This window comes from Geotrypetes seraphini, chromosome 6, assembly GCF_902459505.1.
Source record: "Geotrypetes seraphini chromosome 6, aGeoSer1.1, whole genome shotgun sequence".
NCBI classification, from domain to species: domain Eukaryota; kingdom Metazoa; phylum Chordata; class Amphibia; order Gymnophiona; family Dermophiidae; genus Geotrypetes; species Geotrypetes seraphini.
In genome coordinates this window covers 15,207,195-15,225,804 of record NC_047089.1, presented here as the reverse complement: position 1 = coordinate 15,225,804, position 18,610 = coordinate 15,207,195, and the positions used below count along the sequence as shown (strand labels likewise).

At 46.1% G+C, this 18,610-nt stretch overlaps 1 protein-coding gene across 1 annotated transcript in view; it reads right to left on the bottom strand.

Annotated features, from left to right (window-relative positions):
• The window catches only part of CAPN5 (calpain 5), a 190,939-nt gene extending 174,931 nt beyond the window's left edge, over nt 1–16,008 (bottom strand). The window contains exon 1 of the mRNA XM_033950615.1: nt 15,882–16,008. The gene's annotated coding sequence lies outside the window, so the exon portion shown is untranslated. The remainder of the gene's footprint in view (nt 1–15,881) is intronic.
• Nucleotides 16,009–18,610: the final 2,602 nt, after the last annotated feature.

Below are 18,610 nucleotides of genomic sequence, written 5' to 3'. Positions count from 1 at the left end.
CAATTAAATATGCCACAGTCCAGTTCTGCTGTTTAAAGAGCTGGCAGATATTATGTTGGCCAGTGTTTTCCAAAACCATGAACCAAACATTTGAGCTATAACTAACCTAATTGTTCATTTAATTTCCATATATTGTGGTTCCCTCTTAAGGGAATCGGGAACTAGATTAAAGAATTTCTACCTTGGTTCCCCCCTTTGGGTGGAAGATTTACATTTTCCCCTGCAAATATATTGTGTGTATTTTTCTCTATAAAGAGCACTGGGGTACAGGGTAAGAGGGCAAAAACCTAGATTGGGGGGGGGGGGGAGAGGTGAGGATGGTGTATACAAGCTTGCTGGGCATAACAGCAGCCGGGAAATAGTCTGTATCCTGTAAATGTATGCCGCAGGATGGAAAGAGACATCTTAAAAGGTGAATGGCCTGCACTATTTAACAAAGAGCGCTAGAATAATTGAGTGCAGAGCTGCTTCCTGGAAACATGAGGCTCCAGAATGCAAGACAGCTCATTAGCAAAACATTAATATAATACAGAGCTGCAGTCGGGTCCTGCAGTGTCCGGACAGAATGAAAAAGGCTTCCACAAGCCGACAGGAGTAATAAAATCCAACAGCGTACCCCGAGAATATACCGTTTCTGCAATAAATTAAGGGACTACAGGGGTCCCGAGGCACTAAAGGGACCTTCCCTTTCTCTTACCCAAGAGAAAAATGTCCCAGTAAACTTCATATAAATACAGTACTCCCTTCTACTGACTTGTGAAACACACTCTTATCATCCAGAAAAATAGGCTGATGCTAGAGTCAGAAAGTCATATATAATCATGAAACAGTAACTTAATATGCCACGAGAAGTCAATGAAGAATATTCATTCCTGTTACGAGTACAGAGAAAGGAAAATGGTAAAACCAGAGGACATAATTTGAGGTTGAGGGGTGGTAGATTCAAAGGCAATGTTAGGAAATTCTACTTTACGGAGAGGGTGGTGGATGCCTGGAATGCGCTCCCGAGAGAGGTGGCGGAGAGGAAAACGGTGACTGAGTTCAAAGAAGCGTGGGATGAACACAGAAGATTTAGAATCAGAAAATAATATTAAAGATTGAATTAAGGCCAGTACTGGGCAGACTTGCACGGTCTGTGTCTGTATATGACCGTTTGGTGGAGGATGGGCTGGGGAGGGCTTCAATGGCTGGGAGGGTGTAGATGGGCTGGAGTAGGTTTTAACGGAGATTTCGGCAGTAGGAACCCAAGCACAGTACCGGGTAGAGCTTTGGATTCTTGCCCAGAAATAGCTAAGAAGAAAAAATGTAAAAATTTAAATTGAATCAGGTTGGGCAGACTGGATAGACTATTCGGGTCTTTATCTGCCGTCATCTACTATGTTACTATGAAAGAGAGAGAGAGAGAAAGAAAGACAGAGAAAGAGAGAGAGAAAGACAAAGAGAGAGAGAGAGAAAGAAAGACAGAGAGAGAGGCAAAGAAAGAGAAAGAGAGAGAGAAAGACAAAGAAAGAGAGAGAGAAAGACAAAGAGAGAGAGAGAGAAAGAAAGACAGAGAAAGAGAGAGAGAAAGACAGAGAAAGAGAGAGAGAAAGAAAGACAGAGAAAGAGAGAGAGAAAGAAAGACAAAGAAAGAGAGAGAGAAAGACAAAGAAAGAGAGAGAGAAAGACAAAGAGAGAGAGAGAGAAAGACAAAGAGAGAGAGAGAGAAAGAAAGACAGAGAAAGAGAGAGAGAAAGACAGAGAAAGAGAGAGAGAAAGACAAAGAGAGAGAGAGAGAGAAAGAAAGACAGAGAAAGAGAGAGAGAAAGACAGAGAAAGAGAGAGAGAAAGACAAAGAGAGAGAGAGAGAAAGAAAGACAGAGAGAGAGGCAAAGAAAGAGAAAGAGAGAGAGAAAGACAAAGAAAGAGAGAGAGAAAGACAAAGAGAGAGAAAAAGAGAGAGAAAGACAAAGAGAGAGAGAGAGAAAGACAGAGAAAGAAAGACAAAGAGAGAGAGAAAGAAAGACAGAGAGAAAGACAGAGAAAGAGAGAAAAAAAGAGAGAGAGAGAGAAAAAGAGAGAGAGAAAGGCAAAGAAAGAGAGAGAGAGAAAGACAGAGAAAGAAAGACAAAGAGAGAGAGAAAGAAAGACAGAGAGAAAGACAGAGAAAGAGAGAAAAAAAGAGAGAGAGAGAGAAAAAGAGAGAGAGAAAGGCAAAGAAAGAGAAAGAGAGAAAGACAAAGAGAGAGAAAGAAAGACAAATAGAGAGAGAGAGGTGGTGGAGAGGAAAACGGTGACTGAGTTCAAAGAAGCGTGCGATGAACACAGAGGATCTAGAATCAGAAAATAATATTAAAGATTGAATTAAGGCCAGTACTGGGCAGACTTGCACGGTCTGTGTCTGTGTATGACCGTTTGGTGGAGGATGGGCTGGGGAGGGCTTCAATGGCTGGGAGGGGGTAGATGGGCTTGAGTAGGTTTTAACGGAGATTTCGGCAGTAGGAACCCAAGCACAGTACCGGGTAGAGCTTTGGATTCTTGCCCAGAAATAGCTAAGAAGAAAAAATGTAAAAATTTAAATTGAATCAGGTGGGGCAGACTGGATAGACTATTCGGGTCTTTATCTGCCGTCATCTACTATGTTACTATGAAAGAGAGAGGGAGAGAAAGAAAGACAAAGGGAGAGAAAGACAGAGAAAGAGAGAGAGAAAGACAAAGAGAGAGAGAGAGAAAGAAAGACAGAGAAAGAGAGAGAGAAAGACAAAGAGAGAGAGAGAGAAAGAAAGACAGAGAGAGAGGCAAAGAAAGAGAAAGAGAGAGAGAAAGACAAAGAAAGAGAGAGAGAGAAAGACAGAGAAAGAAAGACAAAGAGAGAGAGAAAGAAAGACAGAGAGAAAGACAGAGAAAGAGAGAAAAAAAGAGAGAGAGAGAGAAAAAGAGAGAGAGAGAGAAAAAGAGAGAGAGAAAGGCAAAGAAAGAGAAAGAGAGAAAGACAAAGAGAGAGAAAGAAAGACAAATAGAGAGAGAGAGGTGGTGGAGAGGAAAACGGTGACTGAGTTCAAAGAAGCGTGCGATGAACACAGAGGATCTAGAATCAGAAAATAATATTAAATATTGAATTAAGGCCAGTACTGGGCAGACTTGCACGGTCTGTGTCTGTATATGGCTGTTTGGTGGAGGATGGGCTGGGGAGGGCTTCAATGGCTGGGAGGGTGTAGATGGGCTGGAGTAGGTTTTAACGGAGATTTCGGCAGTAGGAACCCAAGCACAGTACCGGGTAGAGCTTTGGATTCTTGCCCAGAAATAGCTAAGAAGAAAAAATGTAAAAATTTAAATTGAATCAGGTTGGGCAGACTGGATAGGCTATTCGGGTCTTTATCTGCCGTCATCTACTATGTTACTATGTTACATCAGTTCCACGTGCACATTAGTTGGCAAAAATTTAAACAAAAAAACGTGTCCTGAAGAAACGATGACTCATACGCTGACGAGTATATTAGTGCCAGTGCTACAAGAGAAGGACGTTTTAAATTTACCTGGCTGTAGGTTTCCAGGAGTAGAGAGGGAAAGGGCCGGATTCCGGAAGCAGCGCCTACAAAAATGGCACCGGCCGCGTGTCGATCACACCAGAATCGTAGCTACCTTAAAACATAGGCGCCGGTTATGTAGACCTGCATCAACAGCACCTTTGTTTGGCGTGAATCGCGTCGCTCGTCGTTTCTGGCCGAAACCACACCTCTGTAAACGCGATTTGGGTCCCAAGCACAGTACCGGGTAGAGCTTTGATTGTTGCCCAGAAATAGCAAAGAAGAAAAAATAAATTTAAATTGAATTGGATTGGATGGACCGTTCGGGTCTTTATCTGCCGTCATCTACTATGTTACATTTTTTTTTTTTAAATGAGGTTTTAATTGGTTTTAAATGACGTGATCAATTACCATAGCAGTTAGAGCCAATTAAACCAATTAAATTAGACAGCAAAAGGGTACCTACCTAGGGTTACCAGATTTTCAAAATGGAAAATCCAGACCCCTAGACCCGCTCCCAGGCCCGCCCAGCTCCACCCATCCCCGCCTTGCTACACCCCAGTCCTGCCCTAGCCCCACCCACCCCCGCTGCCTGCTCTCATCGGGCAGGAGGGCACCCACGCATGCGATGACATCATGTGCACGTGATGTCATCGCGTGGTATCAGCACATGTACGGATGCCCTCCTGCCCAATGGCGATTTGTTGGACGCTTTTCAAAACCCGGAGAAACCCAGGTTTTGAAAAGCCGTCCGGGGAAATCCAGATGTCTGGTAACCCTATACCTACCGCCGTCTAACTTAAGGTGACATTTAATGAATCAGCGCCAAAGCATCTTCTGCGTCTGAGCAAGAGATCATAAGCCAGAGTCAGGGTAGACAATGCATTTGAATTCCTGCCCTGGGAAGGGCTGGGGCTCACTGGTTGAGCTGTTGCCTCTGCACCCAGAGGTTGTGAGATCAAATCCCAGTGCTGCTCCTTTGTGACCCTGGGCAAATCACTTAATCCTCCAGTGCCCACTGCTATGAATACCAAAGCCATAAAAAGGCAGCATACAAGTCCCTTTCCCTTTCATCAAGCCCAGAATCCTGTTTCAACAGTGGCCAACCCAAGTACCACGCAGAAACCCAAAGAGTAGCAACGTTCTACAGCTCAGACTGTGATGTCATAATGCCTCAGAGCCAGCTTCAGCAGTGATGTCATAATGACTTGTCCTATACTTGGCTCGCATCAGAACATAAGAGTTGCTGTACTAGGACAGACTGAAGATGTGGCTCACTGGCAGAGCTGCTGCCTCTGCATCCAGAGGTTGTGAGATCAAATCCCAGTGCTGCTCCTTGTGACCCTGGGCAAGTCACTTAATCCACCAGTGCCCACCGCTTTGAAATGCCAAAGCCAGTATACATGTCCCCAGTCCCTTTCATCAAGCCCAGTATCCTGTGGCCAACCCAGGTCCCAAGAAACTCAAGAGTAGCAACATTCCATAGCTGAGATTGTGATGTCATAATGCCTCATTCCACCAATGCCTAAGAGCCAGCCTCAGCAGTGATGTCATAATGGCTTGTCCTATACTTGGCTGGCATCAGAACATAAGAGTTGCTGTACTAGGACAGACTGAAGATGTGGCTCACTGGCAGAGCTGCTGCCTCTGCATCCAGAGGTTGTGGGATCAAATCCCAGTGCTGCTCCTTTGTGACCCTGGGCAAATCACTCAATCCTCCAGTGCCCACTGCTTTGAATACCAAAGCAACAAAAAGGCAGTATACAAGTCCCCGTTCCCTTAAATGAATTCCCTCCCAACTAAAATGTCTAAATACATGCAATTAGAAAGCTGAATACAGATTTGTGCTGCTTTTTTTGCAAGGCCACCTTTGGCTTTCAAAAGGACATCCCAAAGCACTTCAAAACCCTTAGTCGCACCTCCCCTTCCAAAAGCAGTGAATTCACTTCAAGCTTCTAAAACACGGGATTAGGCACTAGGCCTCTAACCCCCAAATTATTCTTGTGTCGTATTCCGTTTATTATTTGACTAGTTTTTTAGCCCATTACATTAACGGGTGCTAGCAGCCCTTCTTCCTTACTTTTTTTCTCCCCCCCGTCCAGCAGTAGCCCTTCTCCATTGGTTTTACCTCCCCCCTGTCCAGCAGCACCATTTGATCCAAATTCCAGCGGTCTCTCCCTATCATCGGGCCCTCTCCTCCTCTTCCCGTTGCCGGGGTGCCTGCAGCGGCACTATCTCCAACGCTCACACTCTCTCCCGGTCCTCCGGCTCCAGGGTGCTCGATTCCCCCCCTCCCCCGAAACGGACGTTAGAGTTGATTGCGCGACTGCGTGCGGTGGTCCTTCGCTTCCTTTTTGTCTCCGTGGGCAGCGTTTGGGGGGGGGGGTTTCGTGTAGGCCGGCTTCCAACCGCTGCTGAAATCGCCACGCGTGCCGCGCATCGCAAACAGCCGCAAATAGAATATGGCCACAGAGGCAGGGATCACGGCATTGTAAGTGCGCATGCGCGCTTAGGGTTTTATTACAGAGGATATCACACTAATAGAGTTATATATAAGCGGCTTACAATATAAATTATATCAAATAGATAAGAAGAAGTCTAATAAAAACAAGGCCATAAACGAAAGGGAGCTCCAATTTATAATAGTATAGGCAGAAAGTTTTTAAGTTTCAAGTTTTTATTAATATTTGATGGATCGCTTATTCAGTTTACTAAGCGATGTACAGCTTTATAAAAACAGATTGTGAAAACAGACAAAATAACTTCGGACTTACAAATCTAAAACAGACAGCTAAATTTATAATGTACTACCAAGTCAATGCTTGTTTTCCTTATTTCTTTCTCTACCTCCTCCCTCTCTTGTCTACTTACTCTTCTGCCTGTAAGCTTACCCCATTAACAATTCTCCTGCGCTGGCATAATACCTGCACTTACTTGGTAGTTCATCGTAAATTGAGTTGCTTTGTAGTTCATTCTAAAAGTGTTCGGAGGCATGGGTGTGGCTTATAAGGGGAGATGAGGAGGCCACAATAGCTAAAAAAAAAAAAATAAAATAAAACAGACATGAGTCGTGGCGGGTAGGGGGGAAAAGTTACAATTCTTTGTTAGAGAGAAAAAACAGAAAGTATTGGCTTTTGCAAATAGTCAAATTTTGCTGTACCAGCTGTTCGCTCTAACCACCCAATGTGGCTTTCCTCCTGCTCCCTATTAGGGGAAGAACCTCATGGGTCCAGTCAAGAGTGTACAGTACCAGGAATGCGGGATGGGGAGGGGGGAATGGAAAACACCAAATCCCAAAATGCCGCTCAGGTCCCACAGCAAGCAAGAGAGGCATGCCCACTGGTAAAATAACCATTTCCCTTTCTGCTAATCCGTAGCAAACTTCTTTCTTCCCCCCGTCTGCCCTTTTCACCCCGTTCCAAAAAGATTTCCTTTCATTTTGGGCCCGCTCCAAACATATTTCTGTGGACCCAGCTACGATGAGTTGGAATGGATGGAACAGAACCTCAGTTACAGCGACGGCTTCAGCAATTAGGGAGCACAGTTGGAAGACAGTACGTAAGATTTCGCCATCTGTAGTTTCAAACGCATAATACGCACATCATACGCCTTTTCTCCCCAATTATGCCCACCCCCTGCAAGCTATAATTGCAAAATGAGTGCATGTGTTTATAGAGCTTTTTTAAAGTTTATTTGTTTTGGGGGGGTTTGCAAGTTTTTTTCCTTGCTTTACTAACGCGTAGCGTAGGTTTTAGCGCCGGCGGTGGCAGTAACCGCTCAGACGCTCATAGGAATTCTATGAGCGTCGGAGCAATTACCTCCGCTGCCGGCGCTAAAACCCGAGCTACACGTTAGTAAAGGTGGGGGTTTGTGCAGACTAAGGATATTATAATGCCTCCATGGTGCGACCTCACCTGGAGTATTGCGTTCAATTCTGGTCCCCTTATCTCAAGAAAAATATAGCGGTGCTAGAAAAGGTTCAAAGAAGAGCAACCAAGATGGTAAAGGGGATGGAACTCCTCTCGTATAAGGAAAGACTAAAACGGTTAGGGCTCTTCAGCCTGGAAAACAGACAGCTGAGGGGGAGATAGGAATGAAGTCTAGAAAATCCTGAGTGGAGTAGAACGGGAACAAGTGGATCGATTTTTCACTCCATCAAAAATGACTAAGACTAGGGGACACTCAATGAAGTTACAGGGAAGTACTTTTAAAACCAATTAGAGGAATTTTTTTAAAGCTCTGGTACGCATTGCCAGAGATTGTAGTAAGAGCGGACAGCGTAGCTGATTTTAAGAAAGGTTTGGACAAGTTCTTGGAGGAAAAGTCCATAGTCTGTTATTGAGAAAGACATGGGGGAAACCACTGCTTGCCCTGGATCGGTAGCATGGAATATTGCTACTCTTTGGGTTTTGGCCAGGTACTAGAGACCTGGATTGGCCACCGTGAGAACAGGCTACTGGGCGTGATGGACCATTGGTCTGACCCAGTAAGGCTATTCTTATGTCACCCTCTTCCTGTCAATGCCTGAGCCAATCACCACTCAGGCACTGACAGGAAAGGTGACATCAATCAATTACACAGCAGTAATTTGCATGCTCGTTGATTTTAGAATGCAGAGGGTGGGGGTTGTTCAGTACAGTGTTCCCCCGGTCATTCGCGGTCGACAGTTCGCGGTCTCGGTCATTCGCTGTATTTCAGACCGCGAACCGCCGACTAGGAGAGGACAGCTGGAGAGGCAGGAGAGAGCAGCCGGAGCACCGGCGAGAGAAGGAAATCACTCGCTGTATGCTCCAACCGCCTCTTCCTGCACTAAAGTCAGACCTCACCAATCAGGAGCTGCGTGTCAAAGCAGCTCCTGATTGGTGAGGCCCGACTTTAGTGCAGGAAGAGACGGTCGGAGCATACCACAAGTGATTTCCTTCACTCGCCGGCGCTCCGGCTGCTCTCTCCTACCTCTCCCGCTGCCCTCACCCGTCTCCCCCCACGAAAAAATGTATTCGCGGTTTTTCAAGATTCGCGGGGGTTCCTGGAATGGAACCCCCGCAAATATAAGGGGAGTAGTGTATTCTCTAGTACAGATGTGGCTCCACGGCAATGCTTACTGCATCTCCCTCAGTCTAAGTTTGTATACCAAGGGCAATAGAGGGTTAATTACTCACCCATGAGCACAAGGAGCCAAAGTGGGAACTGAACCCACTTCCCCAGGTTCTCAGCCCACTGCACTAGTAGACTATTCCCCTACTCCGAAAATATCCTTACAATTAGTGGAGGGAAGAGCAGCACGCAAAAGCATTTATCTGCAAAACCAGGTCATTGCACATTCAAATTATTATCTGGGGCAAACCTGACAGCTTGTGCAGGCAGCAGCCTACTATGAAGAAAATGGAAACCCCTGTGGAAGAAATTCTACAACAAACCCAAGCATTTAATACAGCATTTGAACCGAATCAGTTTATTTCATTTTATATCCCACTAACAGCACAAACTGCTGCTAGAATGCTCACACAGCACGGAGACTGCAACGGAGAGATGTCACGTATGTTAAAAAGGCATCCGTTTTAAGGTTTTCCGCAGCAGTCCAAAATCCCCTGCATCAGAAGCCGAGGGCAAAGAATTGCAAAAGGAAGGACAGCCCCTACAATTCTAGTGGATTCTCTATGGCCCTGGGCAAATTATCTTATTGCAAGCAAAAATATGCTCAAGGAGGAGAAATCCTAGGGACACCCAACTGCCAGAACAGGTGGCAACACACATTTCAGCGTGAGTTAATCAATTCTGTAGGAAAATCTGTGGCAGCCACACTGAAACAATGGTGAGCAAGCTGCACTAGACTTCCTCAAAGAAAGAGGTGCATCGTGACCAGATCTGTGGGTGGGACCACACTCGGCAGGGAAAAGAAACACACATGACATTTACAATGAAGATTGACTTCTTTAGCAAAACAACTTTACAAGCGCATGGCATGCTTTCAAGTGCCTGATAAGGGAGGCTGATACTATCTTTCTGAAGGCTACTTGCTTTACTTTTTTTTTTTTAATTGAAATTTTACAAATACAAAAGTATAAGACTAAAACAAAACAATAAGCTGCAGATACCAAAATATACCTAATAATATGCAAAATATAGTATAGTTAATATACAAAGTAAAGTTAATTAGGATTTACATGAGTCCTTACATATTCATCAAGAGGGGTCCACATTTTTGTGAATCTGGCTATGTTATTTTGTTTGAATGTTATTATTTCCTCAGACTTTCTGATGACACAAAGGTGATTCCACCATTCGTAAAAATTAAGCCTAGAATCAATCAGTGGCGTACCTAGGGTATGTGGCACCCGGGGCCCATCATTTTTTGACATCCCCCCACATGTAAAAAAATATTTTTTGTAATGACCATGAAACGGAATAAATGGTCAGAATAGAAACAGGCAGTGAAAATTTTCTTATATTCCAAACATAACATAACATAAATTATGTCTGAATTGTCATGACATCAGAAGTACATATGGAGTAGTTGCAGGTGATGCTTGGGACAGTTCTGATTGTGTTAGTTCGGTTTTATGTGTTTTTTGAATAGAAGAGTTTTTATTTCTTTTTGAAGGTTTTGCAGTATGTGGTCGATGTCAATTGGTTGTAGGGTTGGGGGTCGAGTGTTGCAGCTCGAATGGCTAGGAGGTTGTCGAACTGTTTTTTTCTTTTGACGTTTTTGGTTGGAGGGTGTGTGAATGGTGCGTGAGTTCTCCTATGTCTGTTTGAAGTGGATTGAATTATTTAGCTGAAGAAATTAGTTACCCCCTCATCCCACACACATTAATTCTCTTCCATTTTTGTTCCCATTATAAAAAACACTGATAAGCTGTCAGAAAAAAAAAATACATTAAAATAAGAAGTGAAAACAAAGGCCCCTACAGATGAGAACATAACATAAGAATAGCCTAACTGGGTCAGACCAATGGTCTATCATGCCCAGTAGCCCATTCTCATGGTAGCCAATCCAGGATACTAATACCTGGTCAAAACCCAAAGAGTAGCAACATTCCATGCTACCGATCCAGGGCAAGCAGACACTTCCCCCATGTCTTAATAACAGATTATGGACTTTTCCTTCAGGAATTTGTCCAAATCTTTCTTAAAACCAGCTACACTATCTGCTTTTACCATAACTTCTGGCCACTTTATTTTTAAGTTTAGATCTTTCCTTTCAAACAGAGACCTTGCTAGATGTCAAATACAGCACAAGGTAACTTCACATGGACTTAGTTGCGCAGGAAATGTGAATCTCCTCATACACCCACCATATAGTGCAAAAATGTGCAAAGGTCTGTTTTTTTCTTTCGATCACTACATAGCCTAATGCCACACAAGCAGTGCTGTTACAAACATATTCTGTAGGTCAATGCTAAGGATAACAAAGTTTCCTTCCTTGGACCAGAAGGAGATACTGATAAACCACTGGAAGAGATCCCAACACAACACCCAAAGACCCACTCAGTGGGTGAACCAGTTGAGTGGAGTGGACTAACTGGGGGGTGGAAATGGGCCCGGAGTTTGCTCAGCAGAATTTCCCAGACCACCTCTTCCTCTCAACACATTGACACGCTGCCACCACCACCACTAGAAACACTTCACTGGGTAGGCCAGCTATGCTATAAACTTTATAAAACACATTATTATATTTTCTTATAAAGCACATATTTTAACTGAACTCTCTGACATCCTCAGCCTTTCCATTCACAAAAATAGAAGGAAGAAAAGTTCCCATTTCCTGCTGTTTCATGTCCCCGGCCTATACAATATTTTTTTTCTGCAGACCCTTCAAAAGTCTGACCAAATCCTCGTTTCACTTGCATTATAAAGTACTGAGGATGCCATCTCTCCCCAATCCCAGGTCCTAAAGTCTAAGACAGTAGCGCAAACTAATGCTGCCAGATTCAGGAAAAAAAAATTTGATTCGATTCAGCCTATTGAATTGGTTTTTCAATTCGATTTTCCTGCCCAGTTGGGTGATTTTTTTCAAAACTCCAGGTGGGTTTTATAGCTTTTTCACCCCCTTTGGCTTCTCCTAACCACACTGGCGCTGTGGTGTAAATAAAATAAAGAAGCAAAAAGGACTTTTCCTCTCTCTGTTAAATCCTAGCTCACGTTTGCAGTCCAACACCAGCTCTGTCAGGATACACATTTCAAATCTGACATATTATAATCACAAAACAGAAAATAAAATTAATTTTTCTACCTTTTGTTGTCTGGTTATATTTCAAATCTTGTTGGTCCAAGGCTCTGGTTTTCTTCTGATAACTTGCTTGCCAGGGTCTCCTTCTTTCTTCTTTCTGCATGCTAACCATCCATCTGCCAACTCTGTCCTCCCTTTCCATTTCCCTTCCCTCCCCAGGAAGTCTGGTATCTTTCCTTTTTTTCATCTCCCTCCACAGATCCACCTTTTCTTAACTACCCTTTCATCCAGCATCTCTCCCTCCTTCCCCACCACCCCAGAGTCCACCATCTCTCCCTTTCTTTTCCCTATTACCCTCCTATCCAGTATCTCTATCCCTCCTCCACACCATCCCTTGTGTCCAATTTCTCTCCCTTTCAGTTCCTTTCCTCCCTAAATCCCATGGTCCATCATTTCTCTCCCTCTCCTCTATTTTCAGACCCATTATTTCTTCATCCCCCCCCAAAGTTTGGCATATGCACGTCTCTTTGAACACCCCCTTCCCTCCGTGTATTTCTAAACCAGGGTCCCCCCCAAAAGCCTGTCCCCCCTTAAAGGTCTGCCTGTCCCCCCTTGAAGGCCTGCACCCCCCTTGAAGGCCTGTCCCACCCCCTTGTAGGCCTGTCCCCCCCTTGAAGGCCTGTCCCTCCCCCTTGTAGGCCTGTCCCCCCACCTTGAAGACCTGCCTGCCTGTCCCCCCCCTTGAAGGTCTGCACCCCCCCGAAGGCCTTCACCCCCCTGAAGGCCTGCCCCCCCCTTGAAGGCCTGTCCCACTCCCTTGTAGGCCTGTCACCCCCCTTGTAGGCCTGTCCCCCCCTTGAAGGCCTGCCTGCCTGTCCCCCCTTGAAGGCCTGCACCCCCCTGAAGGCCTGCACCCCCCCTGAAGGCCTGTCCCACCCCCTTGTAGGCCTGTCCCCCCTTGAAGGCCTGCCTGCCCCCCCCCTTGAAGGCCTGTCCCTCCCCCTTGAAGGTCTGCCCCCCCCCCCCCCGAAGGCCTGTCCCCCCCTTGAAGGCCTGCCTGCCTGTCACCCCCCTCCCCCTTGAATGCCTGCCTGCCTGCCCACCCCACCCCGAAGGACCCGCTCGCCCCCCTGGCCTCCACGCACCACCTATGAAGCAGCACTACCTATGCTCCCGGCCTTGCCGTTCAGTCCCCACCACCACCACTACCCCCGAAGGACCGCTCGCCCCACTGACCTGCCTGCACCACCTATGAAGCAGCCGCAGCAGGATCGCGACGTCAGCTATCCCTGCGCTGCTTAGGCACTGCTTCCTGCGCCGCATTCCCGCCCCTCCTCTGATGTCAGAGGAGGGGCGGGACCGCGGCGCAGGAAGCAGCGCCCAAGCAGCTCAGGGATAGCTGACCTCGCGATCCTGCTGCTTGCTGCTTCACAGGTGGTGCAGGAAGGTCAGTGGGGCGAGCGGTCCTTCGGGGGCGTGGGGGGACTGAACGGCAAGGCCGGGAGCACTCCTTCAGGGCTGGCACCCGGGGCGGACCGCCCCTCCCGCCCCCCCCTTGGTACGCCACTGCCTAGAATTGTCTTTCCAGTTGGAAACAATATGGTGGATAGCTAAGGCAATCATGAAATCAAATATTTTTTTATATAACGGTGGTATTGATATATCTGGATTAGAGGAACGCAATATGATTGATTTATATGACATGGGCAACTCATTAATATTCATGTTTAAAATTGAGCAGACTTTGGACCAAATGTAAGTTAGAGCATTCATATAAGAGAAATATTAGAGTCCCAGGTTGCTGTTGGCATGACCAGAAGAGCTCTGAAGTCACATGTAACACTTTAGCCATTTTAGCAGGGGTCCAGGAAGCCTTATGCATAATAAAAAATGTAGACTGGCATATGGATGCTGACTCAGGGGTCTCAAAGTCCCTCCTCGAGGGCTGCAATCCAGTCGGGTTTTCAGGATTTCCCCTATCAATATGCATTGAAAGCAGTGCATGCACATAGATCTCATGCATGTTCATTGGGGAAATCCTGAAAACCCGACTGGATTGCAGCCCTTAAGGAGGGACTTTGAGGCCCCTGCGATAAACTCTCAGGTTAAAGTAAAAGAGCTAGGTCAGGGGTGGGCAACTCTGGTCCTTGAGGGCCGGAATCCAGTCGGGCTTTCAGGATTTCCCCAATGAATATGCATTGAAAGCAGTGCATGCACATAGATCTCATGCATATTCATTGGGGAAATCCTGAAAACCCGACTGGATTGCGGCCCTCAAGGAGAGACTTTGAGACCCCTTGTTCTAGCTGAAAATGCCCAGAAGGATTTCCAATCTACTTGCTTTACTTAAACCTGATTTGTTTTTTTTCATTATTCAATGCATTGTTAGTGGTTACTTACATGTTTAGATGTCTTATCTTACGTTACATGTATAATTTTATGGCACATGTACTGCTATGTAGCATGCATGATTCTATGTAGCCTTATGTTGCTTTGGAATCCACCTAGAAGTCCGATTTGCGAGGATTCGGTGAGATACAGGATTGCACATAATGTTTTACGTCTCCTTCTCTCTGAATACGGGGCAAGATTCACTAAGGCCACAGATCCGATCCGATCCGTGGGGCTGATTCACGAGTCATGCTCCCAACCGACCGCACAGATCACTGAAGAGCGATCCCAACCTATGTTCCCTCTAAGCTGAGCGCATAGGCGATCGCTCACTATTTTCAGTGGCGTCGCTCATATGTTTTCTCATATCGCTCAATCGAGGGCGGGCGGAGGCGAGAGGAAGCGGCAGCGGCGGTCTGCTTCCGACGCAGGTGGGGATTCGTGAGAGGAGCCGCTGCCACAATGTAAAGATACCAGAAAGCTGGCGAAGCAAAAACTTTAAGTAAATTGTTATTCTTCTAAGTTTTGAGTATTTAACCCTCCCACAATCTCACCTGCACTCATCCTCCGCGCATGCTCATAAATTTGTGGAGTATGTAACTTGTCGCTCACACCTCATCAATCCTTAGAGGGAACATTGATCCCGACACGTGCACAGACCATCTTCTTTGCCCGTAGATGGTCTGCGCATGCTTACAGAGCTTGAAATTTTTTCACTTGGTGAATCCGTGAATTCAACCCGCTTTAACCCCGCGGGTTAAAACCACAGGCTCGCACTGCGGGGAAGGGCAGGAGAGTCGGGGCAGAGAGCAGGACAGCAAGAAGAGAGTGGGGGCAGAGAGCAGGGTGGCGAGAGGTGAGTCAGGGCAGTCAGAAAGGATGTGAGCGACGGGTCCTCGGCAGTCGCTTATTTTGTCGATCGACCAGTCCAGTCGGTGTTCATGACATTTTTTAGTGAATCGCTGCCTTCCTACATTTGCATGCCATTCCCCCTCATTTGCATGCGCAGATCGGACCAGGAGTAAGGTTAGTGAATCGGGTCGGGACACAATTGGTGCCCTTAGTGAATCAAGCCCATGGTTGCTAGATGTTTGCATTTACAAAATAATTAGACAGTGCTCTTGAGATCCTTACGTGGATTAGGAGAATAGTCTGCGCGTAAGTACCAAAGAGGTCAGTCACTGGGCGTGCAAGACAGTGCTGGGCATTAGATATACCTATTTGGGCTGTAGTATCCGTCCAGCGTGTAGTGTTGCAGGATTCCAGTGCCAGACGGTCTAAATCAGGGGTGTCAAAGACCCTCCTCGAGAGCTGCAATCCAGTGGGGATTTCAGGATTTGCATGAGATCTATTTGCATTCACTGCTTTCATTGTATGCTCATAGATTTCATGCAAATTCATTGGGGAAATCCTGAAAACACGACTGGATTCCGGCCCTGGAGGAGGGACTTTGACACCCCTGGTCTAAATAGCCACCGATTCCCCACACACGATCTGTCTAATTCTACGCGCATCTTCTTACATGCACAAATCTATCAGCATTCTGTAATAACGCGCCTTTCTTACAATTCATTAGCATAGCTTAACAAAAGCCACTTCTGTCTCCCCGCGGTTAGGCTGCCCTATTGCAAGAAACATAGCCGTACAAAACTTGCATGCAAAGCGAAAACCGAGCCTGCCCAGAGGGGGGCTTAAACCCGGACTGCGCCTTAAGATGCCCGAGCCCAGGAGTTCCCTGCAACCGATGGGAAGACTAAACCCCTCCTGGGTGCAGGTTGCCTGCCTTTTGCTCCCACCGGAAGGTTTGCTCTCACCTGCCTGCCAGGTCCCCCGGGAGGATCTCTGCTGCTGCAGCGCTCTCCAGATGTCCCACGCTGGATCGCTGCCTTCTCGCCAGTGCTAACCCCGCCCCTCTGGTTCCAGGGGGCAGGGACTCTTGTCACGTTGAGGGGGGCGGGGCCTGGCAAAGCACTTGGGATATGTAGTCTTTTAAGGGACTGGAAGGAAAGCTATAGTTAAGTGCCCTCTCTGGGGGGAGTTTGGGTGTTACAGCATTGCTTTGCAACAAGTGTGCGTGGTTGATTTTAAGTACAGGCTCAGGAGGAGGGGGGGTTTGCTACTCTTTGAATACTGTATTCATAACATGAGAGAATACATGAATAGTTTAGTGGTAAAACTCTAGGATTGATCTTAAGCCGGTGATCCAATGGTTTTAAACAAAACTTACATAGATGGTTTGTCTATACCAGGGGTAGGCCATTCCGGTCCTCAAGAGCCGGAGCCAGGTCACATTTTCAGGATATCCACAATCAATATGCATGAGATAGATGTGTATTTCAAGAAGGCAGTGCATGCAAATCCATCTCATACATATTCATTGTGAATATCCTGAAAACCTGACCTGGCTCTCGAGGACCAGAATTGCCTACCCCTGGTCTATACCACTGTCTCTCGAACTGTGTGCTCCAATGAGATTCTGGGTGTTCCATGAAATAGTCCAGAATTTTACTTTATTTAAAAAAATTCCCTTCATAAATACACACTAGATCAGGGATCTCAAAGTCCCTCCTTGAGGGCCGCAATCCACTCAGGTTTTCAGGATTTCCCCAATGAATATGCATGAGATCTATGTGCATGCAATGCTTCAATGCATATTCATTGGGGAAATCCTGAAAACCCGACTGGATTGCGGCCCTCAAGGAGGGACTTTGAGATCCCTGCACTAGATGACATGTACGTCACGTATGCAAGTCTGTCAATATTACGAGTGTCTGCGCGCATAAGGATACAACCGCCCAGACAAGCATCACTCTTTGACGCAATTGGTCCTTGAAAACTAACGGCAAATAATTTTATTTTTTTATGCAATAGTTATCCTTGAGCAACAAAACAATCAAGGCTTTGGTACCGTTTGGATCTTCAGCTCTTCGCAACTTGGATTTTCAGCTCTGACAGAAGCATGCAAGGGCGGTCAGCGATGGTGTAAGAAGGGGGTGGGGCAGTCCACCCCGAGTGCCCTCTTCATGGGGGTGCCAGCTCCCTTCCTCCTCTCTGCCCCCCCTCCCACGCATACACCACTTCCCTTTGGCTGTACCTCATTAATGTTCACGGCGCGAGCAGCCACCTGAGCCTGCTGTTCACACCAGCATCAGCTATTCCTCTGATGTCACTTCCTGGACCCGCGCTTAGTTAGTGGGTTTCACATTGTTTCCTCTGTGTGTGTGGGGGGGGGGGGGGGAGGGTTTTCATGAGAAATTTCATTTTATTCGGATTTTGTTGGCTACTTGTCATTACAGGAGCAGAGAAGCCAATGAGGAGCGGAGTATAGAACCCCCCAGTGGTGATATAATATAATTACATTACAATTTAATTACTATAATCACAGTCAGATGTTTCAATAAGTTTCCCTTTCAATTAAACACAGAGATTAAACATTTAAATATTTGTTGCAATTTAAAAAAAAACCAAAAAACAATAATTGAAGGTAAAAATTAAACAGGGATTTCCAACAATTATTGTTATCAGATGTTTAAACAATGTAAAATAAACAAAATTTGAATATAAATGAATAGCAAAGTTAATTTACCATTCAAGTGTGATCAAATTATATTGATTACACCATTATACTCAGCAATAATATTTAAACATCAAACAATCCTGTTATATCATCCAGCTTAAGAACTTTTTAGTATAAACTTTTAAATTACTGGTATATTTGATCGATGAGCTGTCCTAAAATGCAATATTGTGTTACAGAAACAGTAAAATACCGACGCTTCATGGTAGCGTTACCAATAACTGCAACTACCTTTGGAGAACAATTCCAATTCTGAACGATCATTACCCGTCACTTCATCACCTCCAAGTACTTCAGATCTTCTTTCTCCGGTCACTCACACAACTCTCATGCTTCTCATTCTCGCTCTTTACTCATCTCTCTGGCCCTCTGGGTCTTCGGGCAGCTTCCTGTACCATTATCGGTCTCTCTGCTGGTCAGCACTGGCCCTGCTGGTCCCTCCACCAGTCACTCTCCAGTCACCTTTGGCTAATGCTATTTAGGTCTACAGGAAGCTCCCTTCTGGGTCTTCTAACAGTTCCTGGTACTATTACTGGAATCTCCGCCAGTTGCCACAAGTCCTGCCAGTCTCTTCATCGGTCACTCACCTGTCCCCTTCAGCCTAGGACCTCAAACTCTTCTAACAGCTTTCTTCTGTCTGTCCACTGGGTGACTCTGGGGCCACCACCTGTCACTTGAATTACCAGCCTTTTGGGTCCCCATCAGTCCTGGACACTCTTCACCGGTCCCTCCACCGGCCATCAAGCTTGAGTACTCTCCACTCACTCCAAGCTCTACCAGGCCCTCCAACTACGCCACTGCTCCCAGTCACTCAGTCTTCTTCTCCTGGACAACCCCCCCCCCCCCCCCCCCCCCCCCAAGGACTCCTTCCGGTCCCTCAGCCACTCTCCATCGAGATTCTCCCAGTTGCTCACTCTCCCTTACACAAAAACAAACAAAATATAAAAATTCACAGGTAGAAAAAGC